Source organism: Cupressus sempervirens, chromosome 5, assembly GCF_028749045.1.
Source record: "Cupressus sempervirens isolate cs-2001-9-10 chromosome 5, ASM2874904v1, whole genome shotgun sequence".
Classification (NCBI taxonomy): Eukaryota; Viridiplantae; Streptophyta; class Pinopsida; order Cupressales; family Cupressaceae; genus Cupressus; species Cupressus sempervirens.
The window spans coordinates 286,792,489-286,813,042 of NC_143122.1; the positions used below are offsets into that span (position 1 = coordinate 286,792,489).

General features: G+C 32.8%; 1 pseudogene; it reads right to left on the reverse strand.

Annotated features, from left to right (window-relative positions):
- Positions 1-1,492: 1,492 nt before the first annotated feature.
- LOC149555691 (protein kinase G11A-like) lies at positions 1,493-20,546 on the reverse strand (annotated as a pseudogene).
- Between the last annotated feature and the right edge of the window lie 8 nt (positions 20,547-20,554).

Consider the following 20,554-nt stretch of genomic DNA (forward strand, 5'->3'; position numbering starts at 1 on the left):
AAATTCAACCAATAGGGACTATCAACCACATACATTGAGATATTATTGAAAAACTAAAAATCAGCTAGTACAATATCAGTTTTCTCATGCATCTCCTTGAACCATCCAGTGCCCTCTAATGATGGTTGTGATCTAGCTGTGTGCTTGGACAAAAACTAACTCCCTATCTTTGATGTGGATAGTGATGAAGAACTAGGAAATGTAGAAGAATTGGAACGTACAAAAGAGGCATTTTGTTTGCAAATATATGGACCACAAAGAGATCTTGGTATGTCCTCAAGTATATCTTCTTCTTCCTACATATCAAAAGGAGCTCCTTGAGATTTAGCTATGCCTTCCCTCAACTAATTTCTCCCTCTCCCTATTCAATTTTTTCTCTTTAGTAGAAGTAGGGCATTGATGAATCTTTCTTCTTCTTCAGTTACCTTGAGACAAGGATTTGAATCATGTTTCTTTATGCCTACAAGGTGGTATATGAAGTGGTTTATGCCTCCAGAAATATTTTTTTCACGTGGAATGCATATAACCTTCCCAACATCATTTGGAGCTTCATAGGCATAGTGTCATTATCTCTTGCATTTCAAGGCCGAGTACCTATTTATCTAGATGGGCATGGTGTTTGTGGCCACTCTTGTTGCTGATTTTTCATGCTTTTTTCATGCTTAACTATTGCCCTGGACATAAATTTATAGAAAAATGAATAAAAAAAGATAGAACGTAGAAGTTAGAAGTTAGAAACTTAGATATATGATTATAAACTAGTTACTAAACAAAGTAAATGGACAAATAGAATTTTTTATTTTTTAGAAAATCTTATATATTCTTCATAAAAAATTGTCAAACATATAGCTACATGGCTTTCAAATGATTCAAACATAGATTTAAAATGCTTTTAAATGATTTTAATTCATTTACAAGCAACAACAAAAACAATAGAACATTTTTTAAAACTATAAAAAAAATTCCAACTATGATAAAAAGAACATACTTGGAAAGAGATTTGTCTTCTAAAATTGCTTAGAATCCTCTACAAATCCACTCAAATCCACCTTGAATCACTTGTAATCACCTAAGAATACCTCTAATCCTTCTTCTCTTCACACCTCAAGCCTCTAGAATGTACAAATAAAATTGGCATTGTAAAAAAAGGGACTTTTTGCCCTATATCGCATAGGTTACTATCACCACAAGTTTTTAATTAAAACTTGCCAATTAATTGGTATTTCTTTTGGCCCAGCTGAGTATTTGAAAACCATGAGCTTTTTTAGGAAAAACTCACTGAGCTAAAAAAAACTTGACGAGTGTTTGAAACTTGTCGAGTATTCAGTGAGTTTTCCAATTATGGTCATTAGTATTTATGGTCTCAATACAACTAAAATGGTGGTTGTCAATAAAGCCTAACCTTTTGAATAGGGTTATCCAAAGTGTTCACTTTTCTACAATAAATCAATCACAATGGACATACCAAATTACAAGATCCATGTCCAACTTATTAGGAAAACTCAAATTCAAGGTAATATCTTGTAGAATTGACATCTAGATTTATAATTTTCTTCTAGGTATAATTAGTGCTAGGAATAGTTTTGTTTACAATGAACTTGAAGTTAATGGGTTTGCAGATCTTAGGTGGAGTTGTGATCCAAATAAGGGCCCAATTGGTGCCTTCAAAGAATGGATGTTGTTTCATTTCTGTAGCACTTCTATTATACAGTAACCTATGTTGTGGGTATTTGACAAGTAAGCCTTTGATCTAGTCCCTAGCTATAAAACTGACACTAGGCATGTTAGGAAATTTTAGTGGAATTCTGACTACATTATATGAAGTCATCTTATTTCTTGATCTCTTGAAAGGTGTCTTCCCATGTAGAAACTCATACAATAGTATACCAAATCTCCACAAGTCTACAACAATCCCATGATCCTCTACTTTAATAATCTCATAAACTAGATATTCATGAATACCAACAAATGACATTGACTAAGCACAAGTCAGCTCAACCATTAGTTCTAGTAGATGTTTTTCTGAAATTGTTATCTCATTCTTTTTCTTTCTATTTTTCTTGGACTTTCAGGGTAAGATACACGTGATAAAACATGAAGGTTGTATGGAAGTATGTGTCACACATTATGGTTCAATATAAGTTGTTTGGATATAGTAGGCAGGGAGCCTGCATGAAGGGTCGAAGTCTGTTGATGTTGACTTCACTAGAGTAGGACTCACATCACACCAGGGAGCCTGCATGAAGGGTCGAAGTCTGTTGATGTTGACTTCACTAGAGTAGGACTCACATCACACCTAAAGGATAGATCAAAGTCTATAAGCATAATACAGCCTTCCTATCTTACTAGAACATTTTCTATTTCAAATCTCTAAAAAGAACTCCTAACATATGCAAGTACTCAAGAGAAAGGAGTATTTTAGATGCATAGAACCTGCAAGGAATAAAGATAGTGAGGCTCTTCACATTTGAATAAGTTTTTTAAAAGAATATATCAAAAATTTATCATAGATGTTGCTACCAATACTTATTATGCCCTATAAATACAACATTAAAAAAAAGTTTATTTAGTGATGCATCCATAGCTCTTTACAACAAATTGCAAGAAAATACTTCAAAATTTATTTTTGAGACACTTATCATTGAGTACATTTTACAATTGGAATTACTAAGAGAGAGTATAACAAAATTAAAATCACTGAGTTAAATGTAAATTTTAGATATATGAATCGAAAAGAGAACTCCTTGGCTCATGGTTTTATGGCAATGTTATGCCCTACAAATATCATCAAATCTCTATTAAGATATGATGAGAAGGTCTTTGTCTCAGTCTTCATGACACTCAACAATTTTGAACCTTTCCTCACTAGCCCCTAAATATCCATGTCCATGTATGATTTTTTTAAAGGTAGTGAGGTTCTTTAGGTCACTATCAATAGAGACAATAATTTGATGTATGAGATTCTCCTTCCTCAAGGATTCTTCTTCTACAAGAGGATTCAATTTCTACCTTAAAATATTTTGAGATAATTATGCAATCTTTTAACTAGTATTGGTCAATGATGGCAAAAAGGTTTTCTATTGCACTACCATGTGATGCTAAAATGATAAAATTTCTATTGTAGTAATACAACTCATTATAATATTTGTGTGCTTGCTCTTTGAAACTTTATACAGGAATTGATTTGTCGATGTTGGCACAAGACAAAGGTGAAGAAACAAGTAACAAGCATGTTGAGGATACATTATGTGAACCACCTATTACTAGTTGGGATACATGAAATTGAGATTCATGGTAGTCTTGTTGGATCTAGGGCACATGAGGTTTTTGATTTTTGGCTTATAGAATTGATAATGAATGCTGGAACTTATGGCATGCCACCTAATTCAAATATCCAATAGTTGTGTTTACTATTTTTTCCATCATGTGAAATAGCCGAGGAGTTGTGTGTTTACTATTTTTGCCATCATGAGAAATACCTAAGGAAGTTTTATTTATTCATTGGATTATCAAATACTTTTTTTTTTCATTGTCCTTAATAATATTCTTGTTGCATGTTGTGAGGTTCATAACTCTCCTACATGTTTTAGATGGGAAAAACTGAGGAAACAACTCAACTACAGGCAATGAAGTTTCTTTTTGTTTGTCAACTAATTATTAGACAAGATAAACCTAAGAAACACTTTATATGTCTATCAACTAATTATTAGGTTGTATAAATTTTAAAGTGCAACCTGTATAACTTTTATATTATAGCAACAAGCATTATGTTTTGGGTTAGCAGAATTTGCGTCATCAAGTTCTATCGAGTGCCATATAGGTAACTTTAATTGATTATGAACACTTTCAAAGTAGCTAGATTTATTTTCCATTATTACTCATCTAAATAATGTTTGTTTAGTTTTCCAAATTTCATCATGTGCTTATAATGTTCAGCACTAAACCATCATTGTTTATAATTTTGTGTTTGTAACTTATATTTTATATTACAATGTATGTTAATATATAATTTTGTATTTCAAAAGCTTCTATTTACTTTTTGTGATGAATGTCGTGGAATTGTAAGTTAAATTTAACTTTTTAGCCTTATATGAATAATGTACTTCATGGATGGTGTTATTTTGAGTTTAATCTAAATGTATGTCTTATTTAAATACTATACTTCATGGATGGTGGTATTTTGAGATTAATTTGAATTATCTTATCTAAATGTTGTAATGTAGTTTTTGGGTGCAAGAAAATTGGCTTAATGATATGGATGAATAGACCCCCATTGCATGCATTGTGAATATGGAACACAAATAAAACAAAATAGATTTTGAATTATAGAGCAATCCTTCTTCTAAACAATTGCATAAGCTTTTTGTAATGGACTATAATTTAGCTAATAGGCTATATGTGGGAACTTTGTTCCTGTAAAATTACTTTTTTGGCTAGAAAATAGTCAACCTTTGAATAGAAAACTATCAACCTTTGACCGAAAAACTACCAGCCCTTGTTGTTAATTATTTTCTGACTAGTTTTATCTTACTCCAAATTTAACTCTCTCTTTTCTTCCTATTAATTTAATTTAATTAGCTATTATCTACTTAACTTTTTTTTTTTCTTACTTAATTATTTATCTCCATTTTTAACTCTTGTATTTAATTTATAAATTAATTTATCTATACTTTGAACTCTTATTTTTTTATTTATTTAGAAAATTAATTAGTTGTTATCTCCACTTTTAACTCATGTTTTTCTTTCTTTTTATTTAATTTTGATTTTTAAAATTGATTGAAGTTTTAGTTTTTAAATTATTTTAATTAGTTTATGTTTTTTTACTTCAAATATTAATCTTTAGTTTAGTCAATAGGATATTTTTGGGAGAAGTCCCTTTTTTTTACTATATTTTTAAATATTTCTCATATTAATTTTTTATATTATTTTTTGGAGATTTTCAAAAATAATTATTTAAGCCAATAGACTATAAATTAGTTTAGTTTTTAGTTTTTATAATTATTTTTTAAATTTTTATCTTTTTTTAAAAAAAAATTAGCTTAGTTTTTCACATTAAATATGATTTTGAGTTTAGCGATTAGGATATTTGTATGATTGAAGTTTTAGTTTTTAAATTGTCTTAATTTAATTTTTAAATTAGTATAGTTTTTCATTTAAATATTGATTTTTATTTTAGCAAATATGATATGATATTTGTGGGAGTTTTTATTTTTAAATATATTTTTAAAAATATTTCTCATATTAATTTTTCATAATAAAATATTATAGAGATTGTTTTTAAATTATTATTTTCATCTATTTAAGTTGGTAGATTACAAATTAGTTTATTTTTTATTTTTAAAATGATTTTATTCATATATTTAAGCTAATAGACTTTAAATTAATAAGTAGGGGATATTTTTCCACAAGTTAAATTGTGATATTGTTACAAAGGTTTAACTATGTAGCTTTTGAGTCAAACTCATTGACTCATGTTTAATGAGTAGTGATTTACAAGAATCCATATCTCATGATAATAAATAGAACACTTAGTGGTCATTGGATCTAGGTGATGCTCATAGAGGTAAGCACTGTGACTTCCCTGAGTTTATTTTTTATTTTTTATACTTATTTTAGTTTATATATTTTGCTCCACTTTATACATTTTTTTTTCATATTATTTTCTTATTAGGTTTTCATATTAGATTTTTATGGGAATAGCTTTTAGATGATAACTTATTTGTGTATGATGAATTTAATATATAAATATTATTTATTTGATTTATTTAAAAAATTTATTTTATTTTACTTAAAAGTAAACACCTATCGACTCATCATTGCAAGCACAAAAGCTTGCGACTACTAGTTATATTCCTATTTGAGACTGTTTCACTTACCCCATTGTACCCCAAGGTGTGATTGCTAATTAGGGGTCCTTGACAAACATATCTTTACATGCTTCCTCTTTTATTGTCTTGTCGTAGGAAAATGTACTATTGTATTCACTTTCTCCAAAACACAATTAATTTTAGCGAATTATATATAACTATTTTTAAAAATAAAATAAATAGTTTTATATTCATTCTAATTGATTACCCTTAAATAACATTGATCTATAAAATGGATTTTAAATGTGAATTATTTAAAATAAGTGAATAAATTACACTCTATTTTATTTTTAAATAAATTATGAAACAATACATATTGTAATAAAATAAAGTTTTCCATTCATTCAAATTTATTACCCATAAAATAACATTGATATATAAAATAGATTTTAAATGTAACTTGTTTAAAATAAGTCAATAAATTACACTCCATTTTATCTTTGATTAAATTATTCAATATTCCATATATGAAATATCAATATTGGAGCTTCACATCTTAATTCTTGTGTGTGTGTGTGTGTGTGTGTGTGTGTGTGTGTGTGTGTGTGTGTGTGTGTGTGTGCGTGCGTGCGTGCGTGCGTGCGTGCGTGTGCGCGTGCGTGTGCGCGTGCGCGTGCGTGTGCGTGTGCGTGTGCGTGTGCGTGTGCGTGTGCATGTGCGTGTGCGTGTGTGTGTGTGTGTGTTCATTGTATTTTATTGTTTTAAATATTACATTCTATTCAAGAAAATAATTTACCCATCTATAACATATAAATCAAATTTAAAATATTAAAATATTGACCATTGAAGTAGTCAAGCCCACCTTGAATCCACCAAAGGTGTTTAAGGAAATTGAGGATGGCTATATTTTTGAAGTCATTCCTACTTCTAGATATGTTCTCTTTGATCTCAATATGGATATGGAGTCATCAGTCCTTGATGAGTATCCTAAATTAGACACCATTTCCACCAATAGGCATGGAAGGCCACCAAGGTCGAAAAATAATTATGCTAATAAGAAACCTGGGGATGTTCCTAGTTTTCACAACATGACTGTTGAAGATGCGTTCCTTACCCCTTGTAATGTGTCTAAATGAATTGCTTATCCTGGAATGTTAGAGGGCTTGAGTCTTTGGATAGAAAATATGTTGTTAAGCGTGTTTTAAAATCTTTTAACTCTGTTGATTTGTTTATGATGCAAGAAGTCAAAGCTACTGGTTTCATGCTCGATATCAACCTTAATTTTATTTGGAAGGATGCCATTAAGTTTTACTCTAGCCATATCAGGAGTAAAGGTGGAATTTTTGTCCTTGTTAATCCCAAGTGGGGGAAGCTCATAACTAATAATGGTGTTTCCCCCCATCAAAGGGTTGTCTAGTTTACTTTGAATATTAATAATAAATTTATTAGGTTTTTCTCTATTTACACTCCTAATGATACTAAGGATAGAATCTCCCTCTGGAATTAGTTGTCTTCTCTCCCTGATATTCCTTAGTTTTTTGGAGGAGACTTCAATATGGTTGAGTCCCAGAAGGATAAAATTGGTGGCAACCCATTCAGATGGAAGGATTATGAGTATCTGTATTGGTCTAAGTTTATTAACTCAAAAAAATTGTTTGACCCCCTAGCTAACATTAAAGACTCTCATCCTAGAATCTATCACACTTGGTGCAATTTCCAGCAAGGTCGATCTAGGATCTATTCCAGATTAGATTGCTTTTATGGCAATAAAGACTATTTTTCTTTTCTTCTTGATAGTAATGGTAACATTGTTTTGGTTTATTTCACCACCCTATCTGATCATCATCCTATTTTCTCTCATATCAACGTTAATTCTAACCATGTTCATCATAAACCTACCTCTTCCAAATTCTTGTTGAATACTAAGTTGTTGCACGATGATGATGTTCTATGTGCCTTGCATCTTATCAGGAACGTCAACTTCTTTAACATGAAGGACTCTCTCATGATTGATAAGTGGAAGGAAAATCTCCTGGCTTGGAAAGCTTTCCTACAAACCATTGGCCAAAAGTGTGCCAAAGACTATAGATTCATTGAAAAGTTGCTCTGCTTTAACCTTCAAACTGCTGAGTTTAATGTTCAGGTTGACCCTTCTAATGTGGATCTTTTGAACCAAGCTATTTCTGCTAAGAATGCCCTTAGTAAGCATCAATAGATTGAAATTCATGGAGCTAGAATCCATTCTAGGATTAATTGGATCCAGCATGGTGATCAAGGGTCTAAATTTTTCTTTAATTTTCTTAAGTAGAAAAAGATTAAAGAATCTATTGACAAGCTTGTTATTAATAATCAGGAAGTCTCTAATTCTATTTGTATTTATTTGGCTTTCACTGATTACTATAGTAAGCTTTTCTCTTTTGAAGATTCCTTGCAAGCAGAGGAAATTAGATCCAAATGTAGACCCCTTATTCCTTCTAAATTAGATATTGAATATGTTTTGCTTCTTTCGACCCCTATATCTATTGAAGAGATAAAGGGGGATATTAAATCTCTCAAGGATGACAAGGCTCCTGGGCCGGATGGGCTTTCTGTTGAATTTTATAAGGCTAACCTTAGTTGGATCAGCAAGGACTTGTTTGATCTTTATAATGAGGCCATTAGTGTGGGTTCTCTTAGCCCTGAGATCAATAGAGGTATCATTAAACTCCTTCCCAAGGAAGGGGACAAAACTCTTATCAAAAATTGGAGGCCTATTTCACTCCTTAATGTTTCTTATAAAATTTTAGTGAAAACTTTAGCCCTTAGATTGGTTCACATTCTCCCTAAGTTTGTTAGTAGTTCCCAAACTGGTTTCATTAAAGGTGGATATATCTTGAAAAATCTTATTACTGCTTAGGAAGCTATGAATTGGGCTAAATGTTCTCATCAGAACTTTGCTTTGCTCCTCCTTGACTTTGAGAAAGCTTATGATAGAGTTGATTGGAAGTTCATTATCACAATGTTGCAGTCTTTTGGTTTTCCCCTGTTCTTTTGTATGGTTGTTCAAACTCTGCTCTCTAATGCTTGTGCCCAAATTGAGATTAATGGTTCTATTTCTGACCCCTTCCCTCTTAGTCGATCTATTAGGCAAGGTTTCCCCTTAGCTCCTACTCTTTTTCATGTGTGTGTGTGTGTGTGTGTGTGTGTGTGTCGATCTTGAATTACATATATGAAATCTCAATATTGGAGCTTCACATCTTAATTCTATTTCGTGTGTGTGTGTGTGTGTGTGTGTGTGTCTGTGTGTGTGTGTGTCTGTGTGTGTGTGTCTGTGTGTGTGTGTGTGTGTGTGTGTGTGTGTGTCTTCATTGTATTTTATTGTTTTAAATATTACATTCTATTCAAGAAAATAGTTTACCTGTCTATAACATATAAATCAAATTTAAAATATTAAAATATTGACTAATCTCAAAGGCTTTAAAGAACCTTTAAAAAATTAAATAACGCATTTATAAAATTCATATATATTCTATTAATTATAATTACGTATACTACAACTATTAACTATAACCACATATATTAACTATATATATTCTATTAATTACATATTTATTCTATTAATTATTAAGTATAACTACATATATTAACTATGACTACAATATTATCGATTTATTTTATTAACTATAATGACAAATACATGCCAATATATGACCCTTTTTTATATTTAAATATTTCAATTTTCAGTCCTTATGAAAGTTCTGAAGCCATAGTGGGATGTATTGATGTAGAGATAAAGGTCATGAACAACTGGATAATGTTTTCAAATATAAACCCACAAAATATAGTCAATAAAATAATTGTAATCACACCAAGTTAATAGAATTATCTTCTTAAAAGTATAAAGCCATAATATCTTCAAATCCAACAAGAAGAATAAAAATAATTTTGACGTCTACCAACCGGAAGGAAGCCATACTGACCACCTCGAATCTCCACATTAATTTCAAGAAGTCAATTAAGCCACATGGAAAGATACATGATTCCTACCCATCCACGTGATATATAGTAGACAGTTTGCTATTAGAAATATTAGCTATAAAATACTAGCAATTGTACCTTAGTGTGCAATAGGTACGTCGTATTGTGGTGTAATTTTTTTTTACATGACTATGACAAAGGAGACATTTTAATTGTTTTTCACATGTAATATAATATGTTTGGTAATGAACAAGCACATAGATAATTAGGTAGGAGATGGAAAGTAGCAAATATTAATGTGCAACAAAATTTGATGAGCTTGGATTTTCCAGTCCATACTGTGTCTGGGCCTTTATTTGTGTGTATATGGAATGTCATTTGCACCTGCGTAGAGTAAAGTATTTTTATCAGCTTTGAATTTGTAGACTCTAATTTTTAATGTATGTATCGGAAAAGGAATTCAAGCTTACATATAGTATTTGTTTCAAATTTTAGATTGTTGGAGGACTTTTATTCATGCAACAAATGGGTTTGTTAGCATTCGTGCATATCTTTCAAATGTGAATGTGGGTTGAATGTGAAGATCAGTAACCTCACGTACTCTTGATATTGCTGTGAATGTTAGCCCCTGCCGATTTGTTTTCCCAATGTCGATTATCGCTCTTTGTAGTGTCAGTCCTTACAACTTGTGGATTGTTAGGGCCCATGCCATTTTTAAAGGTATTTGTCTGTGAATGCCACGACTTATTGGTAGAACTGGAATATTGTGTGGGTTGTTATGGTCCCAGGGTGGCCCAATGTAGTTTGGAAAGTCAACAACTACAAATAAAGGGAGTTGAGGTGGCTTTTCACCAACATTATAGACAATTTTTTTTACTTGTCCAAGTGTGCCATTGACATGTCCAGTTTCTACCCACAAGTTTGCATAGAGCATGACCTTTTGGTTAGTGCATAAGAGGATTCTTGACTGAAGTTGTTCTTCATCAGGATTTGAACATGGTAAACCTTTAAGTTTCTCTGCATCGGAAAGGGCAACTCATTTTTCCAATGAGTGTAGCATGCATTTGTTATGTACTAGTACCTGTTGATTTGTGGAGAAAAGATGTATTGATGATGAAAAGAGGGTGTTCTCTTCTAAGCTGATTGTGGAGTCTGATCTTGACATTAGAAGCCTCCAATCTGCAATTTTTGGTGTTGCATTCCGTAAATTTGATAGGAGTTCACGAAACTGCAATTGTACAATACTGCCTCCACTATGTCGAAATATTCTATCTAATGTAACAATAGTTTGGAAGCTATGCCATAGTGTGCCACCATAGGAGCTAGAGGCATACATAGGTATGTCTTTGACTGGTGGTAGTTGTCCCAGGTCACCAAATAGAATGAGAGAGCATCCCCTGAAGGGACTGTGATTCTATGTAGGGAATGCTTGTCACAATCTCATGTCTAATTTTTCTAGCAGCTTTGGACCAATAAAGCTCATTTCGTCTATTAGAATATAGCGAATGAAGTACATGCACTCTTGGAAGCTACCAAGTGCCTGTCCCTATAGAGGTGCCATTTCATTGATTGGTCTTCGGATAGAAGCATGAATTGTCGATGCTTGAATGTTGAATGCTACTATGCCTATAGGTGCTAGTAATAGCATTGGTGACTACCCATGTGGCATTGAGTTTACCATTTTGTTTCTGACACTTTTTATGAGATGTGACTTTCCTGTGCCTATTGTTCCCTAAACAATAAGCTTTAGAGGTAATTTTTGAGTGTTGGAATGTAGATGTGCTACAATTATAGCATGTGCCTTCTTTTGTGCTACTGATAGTACATGTTGTTCTAGGGGAATAGGTATTTGAGGGGCATGAAATGTAAACTTTTCGTTGGAGAGTGCTAAATTCATGATCTTCCCAAATATTGTTCAAATCAAAATCACGGCTTCCTAGCATGTCTAGGTCATTTAAGTGGATAAGCAAGCCTGGGTATAGTCCTGCCAAGACTTACCATTCATTAGGGATACTATCTGGAATGATATTTTCATGATCTTCTGTGCTAGCAACATCATTTATTAGTTCTTGTACATTTCTGCATACATGCCAGGGTTTGTATTGTATTGCATAAGTTTCCCAATTGTGTTAAATTTGTTCAATTGATGCACCTATATCTGTCGAAATGTTGTGGAATGGTTTGTATAGAATTAATTCAGTCCAACAAAAGGATACATAATTTTTTTCTTCCTTTGTAGGGATGGCTATGTAGCATGGGCTAACACGGACTATTGCATTACTGGCACGTCATTTCCATTGCATTTGTTTTCGACTATTCTTGAAGGTCCATTTTTGAGTTACTTTGATAAGTGAAGTATTCTCTAAATGTATAGGTTGTGAGATGTAGGCCTCAATTTTGTTTGGGTATGTTGGCTCTCTGAGGGGTTCAATTAGTACACATTGGAGGTTTTGCTAATTGACACTTAAAGATACAAATGTCCTACTAGAAATGGAGAGCAGTAATTTTAGCAAGAGATGGCTTGTTTCTTGGGCACCAATATCTCGATCAATAAGGTTTTCTATAAGCATTTTTTGAAAAGCAATTGGGGCTAGCTTTATAGAGTTTAGTTTGGTTTAGATTCAGGTCAACATGGAGTGATACATTTCTGACTTTTTCTCAGCCTTTGCTACATGTTTTGCAATGTATTTGAGTACTGCATCTATTGAAAGGATGGGCTGGAAATCTATATTGGCCCTCCAAATGGATAGGATTTCTGGATTATGTAGGTTTAGATGGTCATCATTACGAGTCGGTGTGGGTTGGTTGACCATTTGTGGCCAAAGAAAGTGATGAATTTTCTTGTGTACTCCAAGGGGCTTTGTATCGACATGTAGGAGTAGAACCTTTCATCCGAAGACATGTTTGTAGGGTACATTTAGTGTGACGTTGCACACAGTTTACTAATTCTATGTAGTCCAGTATTGGGCTTGTGTTGTTGATCATTGTTGTATCCAACAAGCAAGGGTCATCAAGAAGCGAACTGTGTATTTTTTTGTTGCGCAAATGTAGACTTCGAGGGTTCCATGCAAATACATATCTATCAATGAAATCAAGTGCATTTTGTATGGATTGGCTCTCATCCCACTGTAAGTTGCTAATGTCTAGTGCCTGGCGTAACCAGATAAACCCATGGATATGCACAGATCCCCTGTGTTGCCATTCATACCTGATAGTATATAAAGTTGTTAGTAACTACAAGGCACTAAAAACTTTAACCAAATTGGAAGTGTAGTAGAGCTTTAACTGTACCAGTGATCTGTTGCATGGAGAAGCTTGTCTAAGACTTCCTCACAAAATGCCATAAATCTATGGTGCATGTATAGTGCTGCAAGATGTGGATTTTGAATAATGTTTTGTATCCTCCATGTAGTTGCTGCACTCGGGTGTGTTGGTGCAGTGGATGGCATGGACATGTGCAAGTCTGGCCATTTCGTGTCTGCTACACTAAGAGTGAAAAAGAGAGTATAGTTGATTTCAAACTATCACATACTATACAAATGTATACATAAATAGATCAAATTTAGTTTATTTATCATTAGAATATCTTTGGCATACCCATTGAACACCAAGATGTGATTGCTAGTATTTATCATTTTTTAATAGAATTGGCCAACTATATGCAATAGTCAAATCTAAAGTATAAATTATCATCTATGACTATTGAAACTTGATCATCGTTTAAACCTCTCTTCCGAGTACTATTTTTCTCTAGCATTTTATTGGGTGTTAACTTTGTCATACAAGTCTTGTCGTATAAAATGATCATAGATTTGAACTTTTGTTTGGAGAAATCCAATGTGCTCTTTTTATCAGTGAGAGGCCAAAGCCAAGATTAATTATTATTATCCTTGGCAAAAGTGTTACGATTTTAGAAATATCTTGAGGAAAACATATAGTATGACCACTGTATTTTAGTTGCCCACCTCTTGCATAAGTAACTTGAAGGATAGGGCTCATTCTTGCTATCAACATCTCCTCAACTTGACTGAGTATTTGTAAACAATGTGGTTGTTTGCCAGGGTTCATATTATTCCATTCTAAGAATCAATTGCCATTCCTTTCTGATGTGCATCTATAGCAAGTGGTTGATCCATTTGATTTCTTTATTCGTATTCCTGGGTATCTTTCCATGCAGACCAAGCATGTAGAAATTTTGGAAAGGTTATCCAATTTCTTATGAAAATTATCTCTAGCTTTGTAATAATTCTCAGAGAAATGCGGCAACTTTGTTTTTTCTAGTTGGTTTAGTTGAGTAGCATTTTATAACTCTATATTGCATTCTTGTACATGGTATGGCATGGGGCAAGTAGGTCTGGTAGAATTGTGTGCTCCATCTAGATTTTTGTAGCGACTTTCTCATCTTTTCTTGTTGATTGTGTCCTTTGTTGCTTGGTACCTTGCTCGTCTCTTTTGACTACTTTGAGCATGTTTCTCTTGAATTGTAGCATTGCATATGTCCATCTCTAATTGTATACCCAGAAAGAGAGACCAAGTATTCCTACAATTAGCGTTATTGGCATTAGGAAATTTGATAGTATAATGTACGAAAAATAAAATATAATGGCTACTGTGTTTCCATCCTATTTTCTATTTTAATAGGAAAACATGCACTCAGTTTGGAACAAAGATAAGTTTCAAATATTGAAGGTGTATCATTGAACAAGAGGGTATGGTAAGGGTATGATAACTTCTGTACTTGCAAGGGGATTTAAATAGTTATACCATGATATGAAATTTAAAAACTACTAGATCTTTTGTTCTCATCTATTTCAATATATTTTGCATGAGATGAAACATAAATATGAAACATTTTGTTGTCTTTTTCAAGGTTTAAATTGTGTAAGAACATCATCAATTACAATATGTAATGTACTATACTTTGAGCACAATAATAATGGTTGGATAGCGAAGTGTGTATATGGTATGCATAAGCTTTTTTGAGATATTGAAATAGTTAAATAGATATTTAGAAATGTATATAATATGTGGTGACAGCTGTCCAATAAACAACATATATAAAATATAAAGGAACTCGTAGGGTACACATGTATATTAATTGGGAAGTGAGAAGTAAATACATAGTTGTATGAAATGAGAGGGAATCTCAGTACATGTGTTTGTATACACTTGTGGAAAGCAACTAAATATAGAATTATAGTAGAAACAAAAAAATAAGAATGTTTTGCTATAATTAGAGATCTCTATTTGCAAACACTATGCATGCCTTAGTGTTGTTACAATAGTGCTCTTTCTTTCTTCTCCTCCAAAGTGATTCATGTTGATGCTAAGTTCGAAGAGAAAAAAAAATTTGACGATGTTCTCCAATATGTTCATTGCAGCATCAGGTTCAGCTAGAAGAAGTTGCAAGTCTTCTGCTGGTATCCCTACCAAATCATTTGCTGGTCCTTCAAATGCAATAGTATTTAGCAAATCACCTGTCTCATCTTGTAAGTCCATCTTGAGGATATAGGTATAATCAAAGGTAGATAACTCTATACAACATTTAGGGCACCGAAATTTGTTGGTTGAAGTATGAACAATTTTTTTCTTACACTTCTTCTTGTCCACTACTAGTGGACAAGAAAGGTAGTAAAAGTTATCCAAGTGCAATTTGGTAATAGTAGCTTCTACACAAATAGGTTGTGTGGTTGGACTCCCTAGTTTTTCAATAGAGCATATTTTTATTGGATTGTTAAAGGTGTGTTGGCGAATATGGCCTTTTGACAAGGGTATGGAAGGGCGGTCATTTCTTGCACTTGCATACCAAAGTTGTAATGCAGAGGCTTCAGGAAGGTTTGGATTGATTTTAATGGAAGTTGAGAAAGTAGTATCAAGTTTTTTTCCATTCCATGAAACCAAACATGCATATTTGATTAAAAATAGTTGGGGTTGACTGTAGGAACAAATCAAATATTTTCTCCCCTTCGGCCTCACAATGATGTCCCCATAGCATTACTTCTATGGTATGATCTAACATATCTTTGATTGTGGTTGTACATTTCTTGGTTGAAATATTATTTCTCTTTCGTATGGTTGATGCAGGCATGAAAGATACAAGTATGCCAATGACATCTACAAGACAGTTAATAGGAAATGTGTCTAGGGAATCTATGCTCCTAAAGTGGAAGCTATGGTTTGGTATTGTAGAGTCTAGACAAGTGGATGGAGATACTGTTGATGTGCGTCCGAGGTGTATTTCATATGGGTTTGGTGAGCTACTATATTTTGTATTACTTACTTTGATGCGACCACTTGAGATCTTGTATAGACAACTAGGTTGAATAACATTGTAGAACTCATCTACTACTTCATTAAAGCAAATAACGTGGATTCCAGAGCTTTATTTGTCAATGAATTCAAACCTAAAAACCTTTCCATCACTATTATCAGTTTTGTATTCATGGATTGAAGTTTTCTCTAAGACTCTACCCTCAATGGACCAATGTCTATGGTATGGAGTCAATGATTTAATAGGGAGTGGTAGTAATAGAGCCATGTTTTGCACAACATATTCTGCATTTTGGGAGGGAATTGATGCATCTTCTGGAGTTGGAGGCCGATGGTAGTTAGTTATTTCGTGGAGTAGAACTGGAGATCCAACTATGGCTGCATTTTTTGAGACTACCACAATGTTTTCAAGCAAGAGTCCCTGTGAAGAAAGGAGTTCATAATTTAGCATGGACATTAACATAACATAGCAAAAAAAATCAATGGTAGTGGGAAAAAAATTGGCATACATGAAGTTGTTGACTAGATTGCATGAATAATCTTGTAAACATATAATTGTGCCCATTGCTAAACCTTGTTTAGTGACTAAATATGTGTACTTCTCTGGAAGAAGAGCCAAATGAGTGTGTGTACCATCTGAGAGTTGAACTCGATATTTGGTAATTGTAGAATTAGGTTGATGAATAGAGAGATGTAACTTGTAAGTATGGATCAATAATAGATGAGCCTGCAAGAATCTTAGCTAGTCCACTGCTAGTTAAAGTCACCATCATGAGATTAAGTGGAAAAGGAATACAAGAGCCTGCAAATAAGTTGATATGATTTGATTAGACTATATAAGGATCAAAATTTTTGTTCTTAAAATACATGATTGAGGAGAAATAGATTTATCTTACTAAGGTAGATTTTTTTTATGAACATGGCATATTGTAGTACGTATTTTTTTATTTTTCCAACTCCTTTAATCACACGCAAGAAAGGGAAATAGGCTTGTATTATTTTGTTGTACAATTGCATATGTTAACATTATTTCCTTGTATCTAACTCATACTAATATTATCTAGCCTGCTACCAATTTCATTGCTAGAAGCAATTTTCTATATAAGTGTACTTTTTTAAAATTTCATGTACGAAACATGTACTTTCATGTCTCTTTTGAGGTTACATATGTTGAAAATTGAAACCTAGATAACTTCATTACAATTTCCTATATAATTGTATATATTTTTATTTTATGTATGAAACATGTACTTTCATGTCTATTCCGAGGTTACATATGTTGAAAATTGAAACCTGGATAACTACATTATAAAAGTTGATAAAGCCAATGATCTTCGGGTTACATAGTATGAAAGCAAGAGAAAAGATCACATTTTATTCAACTACCTCTCATATGCGTCATCTATTGAGACTGTATCACCATTTGCATAGTGTTGGTCATAGTAGATCTCCCTAATGAAAGTGCACAGCCCCTCCAACTCAGTACAACCATTCAAAAGTTGTATCACATCCATTTCTTCCACACGAGGCAAAGAGAGACAATTTGGTTTGAAGTTATTCAAAATGTCATAGTAGCTACTTGAAACAGTTGAAGATAAGCTATGTACGTTACTTGCTAAACATTTTGGTTGTTTTGCAGAGCTACTTGCTTCTCCTATGGAAGTAGTTACTGCAAGTCCATGCAAGGGGTTGTTGAATCCCCACTTGAAATTTCGATGATTTCTTTGCTATTTGCAATCATTGCCATTTCCTGAGAGGAGGTAGCATAAATTTTGTATGAGTACAAAGTGGACTATACATGGAATGTTCTTCTACTTTACATTGATTTTTCCTATCTTCAATTCATACATGAGGATTTTCTAATGACTAATTGTATTTGTGTTATTTATAAGCAAGGGATTCTAATCAATGTTTAAATGCTCTTATACTTGTGTAGACTTGTGTAAATATAGTTATAGAAAGAAGTACAGTGATAGAGACAAAAGTTATATATAACTCAAAATATTTATTAATTATATTAAACAAATAATGTCACCTATCTATAAAAAGAAATATTTTTAAAAACTACAGATGTACCAATATTTTAGTCTCTTTTCATTTTTTAAAGATAAAATTAATAAACTTGGTTCGTCAAGTGTGTGTATATTTAAAGCATCAAATAAAACACAAAATCAAAATAAAAGAAACCTCATATACTTTGGAAAAAAACATAGTAACGCAAAAGATAATTCTAAAAGACAAGCCATACATACTTATTAGGAAGAATGAATATTACCCATTATATAAATCCTATCCATTGGCTATTTACTTGTGAATATTTTTGGTTTCACTATGTATAATGAATAAATAACTAGAAAATTGTGAAATAGCAAAAAAAACAATAATATTTATATCATAAATTAAGTAAGAACATTAAACTAACAATAATATGATTATATGTAAACATGTATGAAAAATAAATATAAATTAAATAATAATTAAAAGTAACCCTAATATACATATTAATTATCCTAACTATCTTAATTTTATCCTAATTTTATTCTAATGACTAACTTGTTCCTCTTCCCTAATAGTTGGTAGGTCCATAAATTTAAGATAAATTGAATTCTGAAATTAGAATACGTCAAGACTAGAACCCTCACACATTATATACACTGGATGATACAATTCCTTGAGAGGAATCAAGGCAACGGATCCTCCAAAAGAGATTCAAAGTTCAAACTATGTACCAATCCACCAAAAGAGAATTAAACTATGTACCAATCCACCAAAAGAGAATTAAACTATGTTTTAGATTGACATGTTTGGAGAGACAAAGCGTGGTTTAAAAAAGAAATTTCACCAAAGGGGGGATTGAGGACAAATCGCACAAGATTAGAGCACCCAATCAGAGACAAGGATCCAGTAACGCAGAAGCATCAAAACATATACAAAAAAAAGGTAAGGTAAGGTGGTTTTATAGTCCACGACACTATGACATAGTTTTTGGGTTTACATATGGTGACAGTGATATGGGACTACCTCGTACTCTTTTTCGAGAGGCGCTTGGCGCTACAAACGAGGCGTACATACCCTACCCCCCAGTGGGATTTGAACTTGTGACCTCTCTTTCAAGAGTACAAGTTCTCCACCACTAGACCAACTAGTACATGAAATCAACAATTTCCTAAAACCAGATCATAATGATTAGACTGGGTTGATCAACAGCAGTGTCATTCACATATATTATACAAAAGATATTAGGAACGACAAATACTCTCATTTCTGTACCAAATACCGTTGCACGTACACTAACTAATCTAAGAAACAGCAGTTGATATATGTATTCTGTATATTCTTCCGATCATAATAGAGAAGCTTGCATTCATAATAATAGGCCATCAAAAAGAGCAATATTGTTGCTATTCACAAACATATTATAATTACATCAAGAAGCTTCATTATCAGTCAGGTTTTGGATAAGAGAGGGCATTATATAGTCTCATATACATTCAAGGTCAATATACTTATAGTACAAGCCTCTATATGACAGAATCCAACTCTAAATAATACTTAATCTTAAACGGAAATACTGATTGCTTCTAACCCACAATAATGCTTCAATTTTACAAATGAATATGGTTGGTTGAAAATACCGTATGCTTATCACCCAAACTCCAACTGCTGCTGTTGTTGTGAGCTTCCTTTCACTAAATTGCTGCTGTTGCTGTTAGCTTCCTTCCACTAAATTGCTACTGTTGCCTCCTTCCACTATTTAGGTGTAAAAATTGTGTTCGTTTGCAAAATTCACAGAGAGTTCCACTATTTATAGAAAAGCAAGGCAGCTATCTACAGAGGGTTCCAATAAATGCAATAACTACACAACAACTGATTAAGTAGAGGTGGCAATGAGGCGGCCATGAATTGAGATGATATTTACAGGCATCTACAGGCTAATGTCGCTGGAAGCATAAATGTGATATGATCGGACACTGACAGTTACGAAGGATTGCATTAAATTACTGACGGTTCTGGAAAATTCTAGATTGCACCAAATCTGATCACCATTGTGTGTAATGCTGGCTGGTCAAGACAGAATGACTACCATTGAAGTATTGTTAAGCATTGATTCATTTGATTTGACATATGACTGTTAAAAAAACAAAGAAATAATCTACTCCGTTCATATCTGATCAGATATTTTTGGGCGTTTGCTTTCTATGGAGTCGGATTATTCCCCTTCTTTTTGGACAGAGAGAAGAGGACGGATGGAAGGAATCCTCTCCACAATTACTCTGCTTTTTATAATGCTTTTAATAATCTGATTTGATGTTTACTGGGAAACTTGCGGCATCTAAGTTTTTTCTTATCTTTCTTATCCAATGTAAATACAGTGGCCACCGAGATGCTCGCAGATTGCAATGAGCAGAAGAATTTTACTGTCGTTGGGACTTTAATATCCTTCCACGTCTCCTTTCCTATCACCATCTTTACTACACGATCAACGGTTGAGAGCGTCTCAATGGCAGTCATTTGCTCTC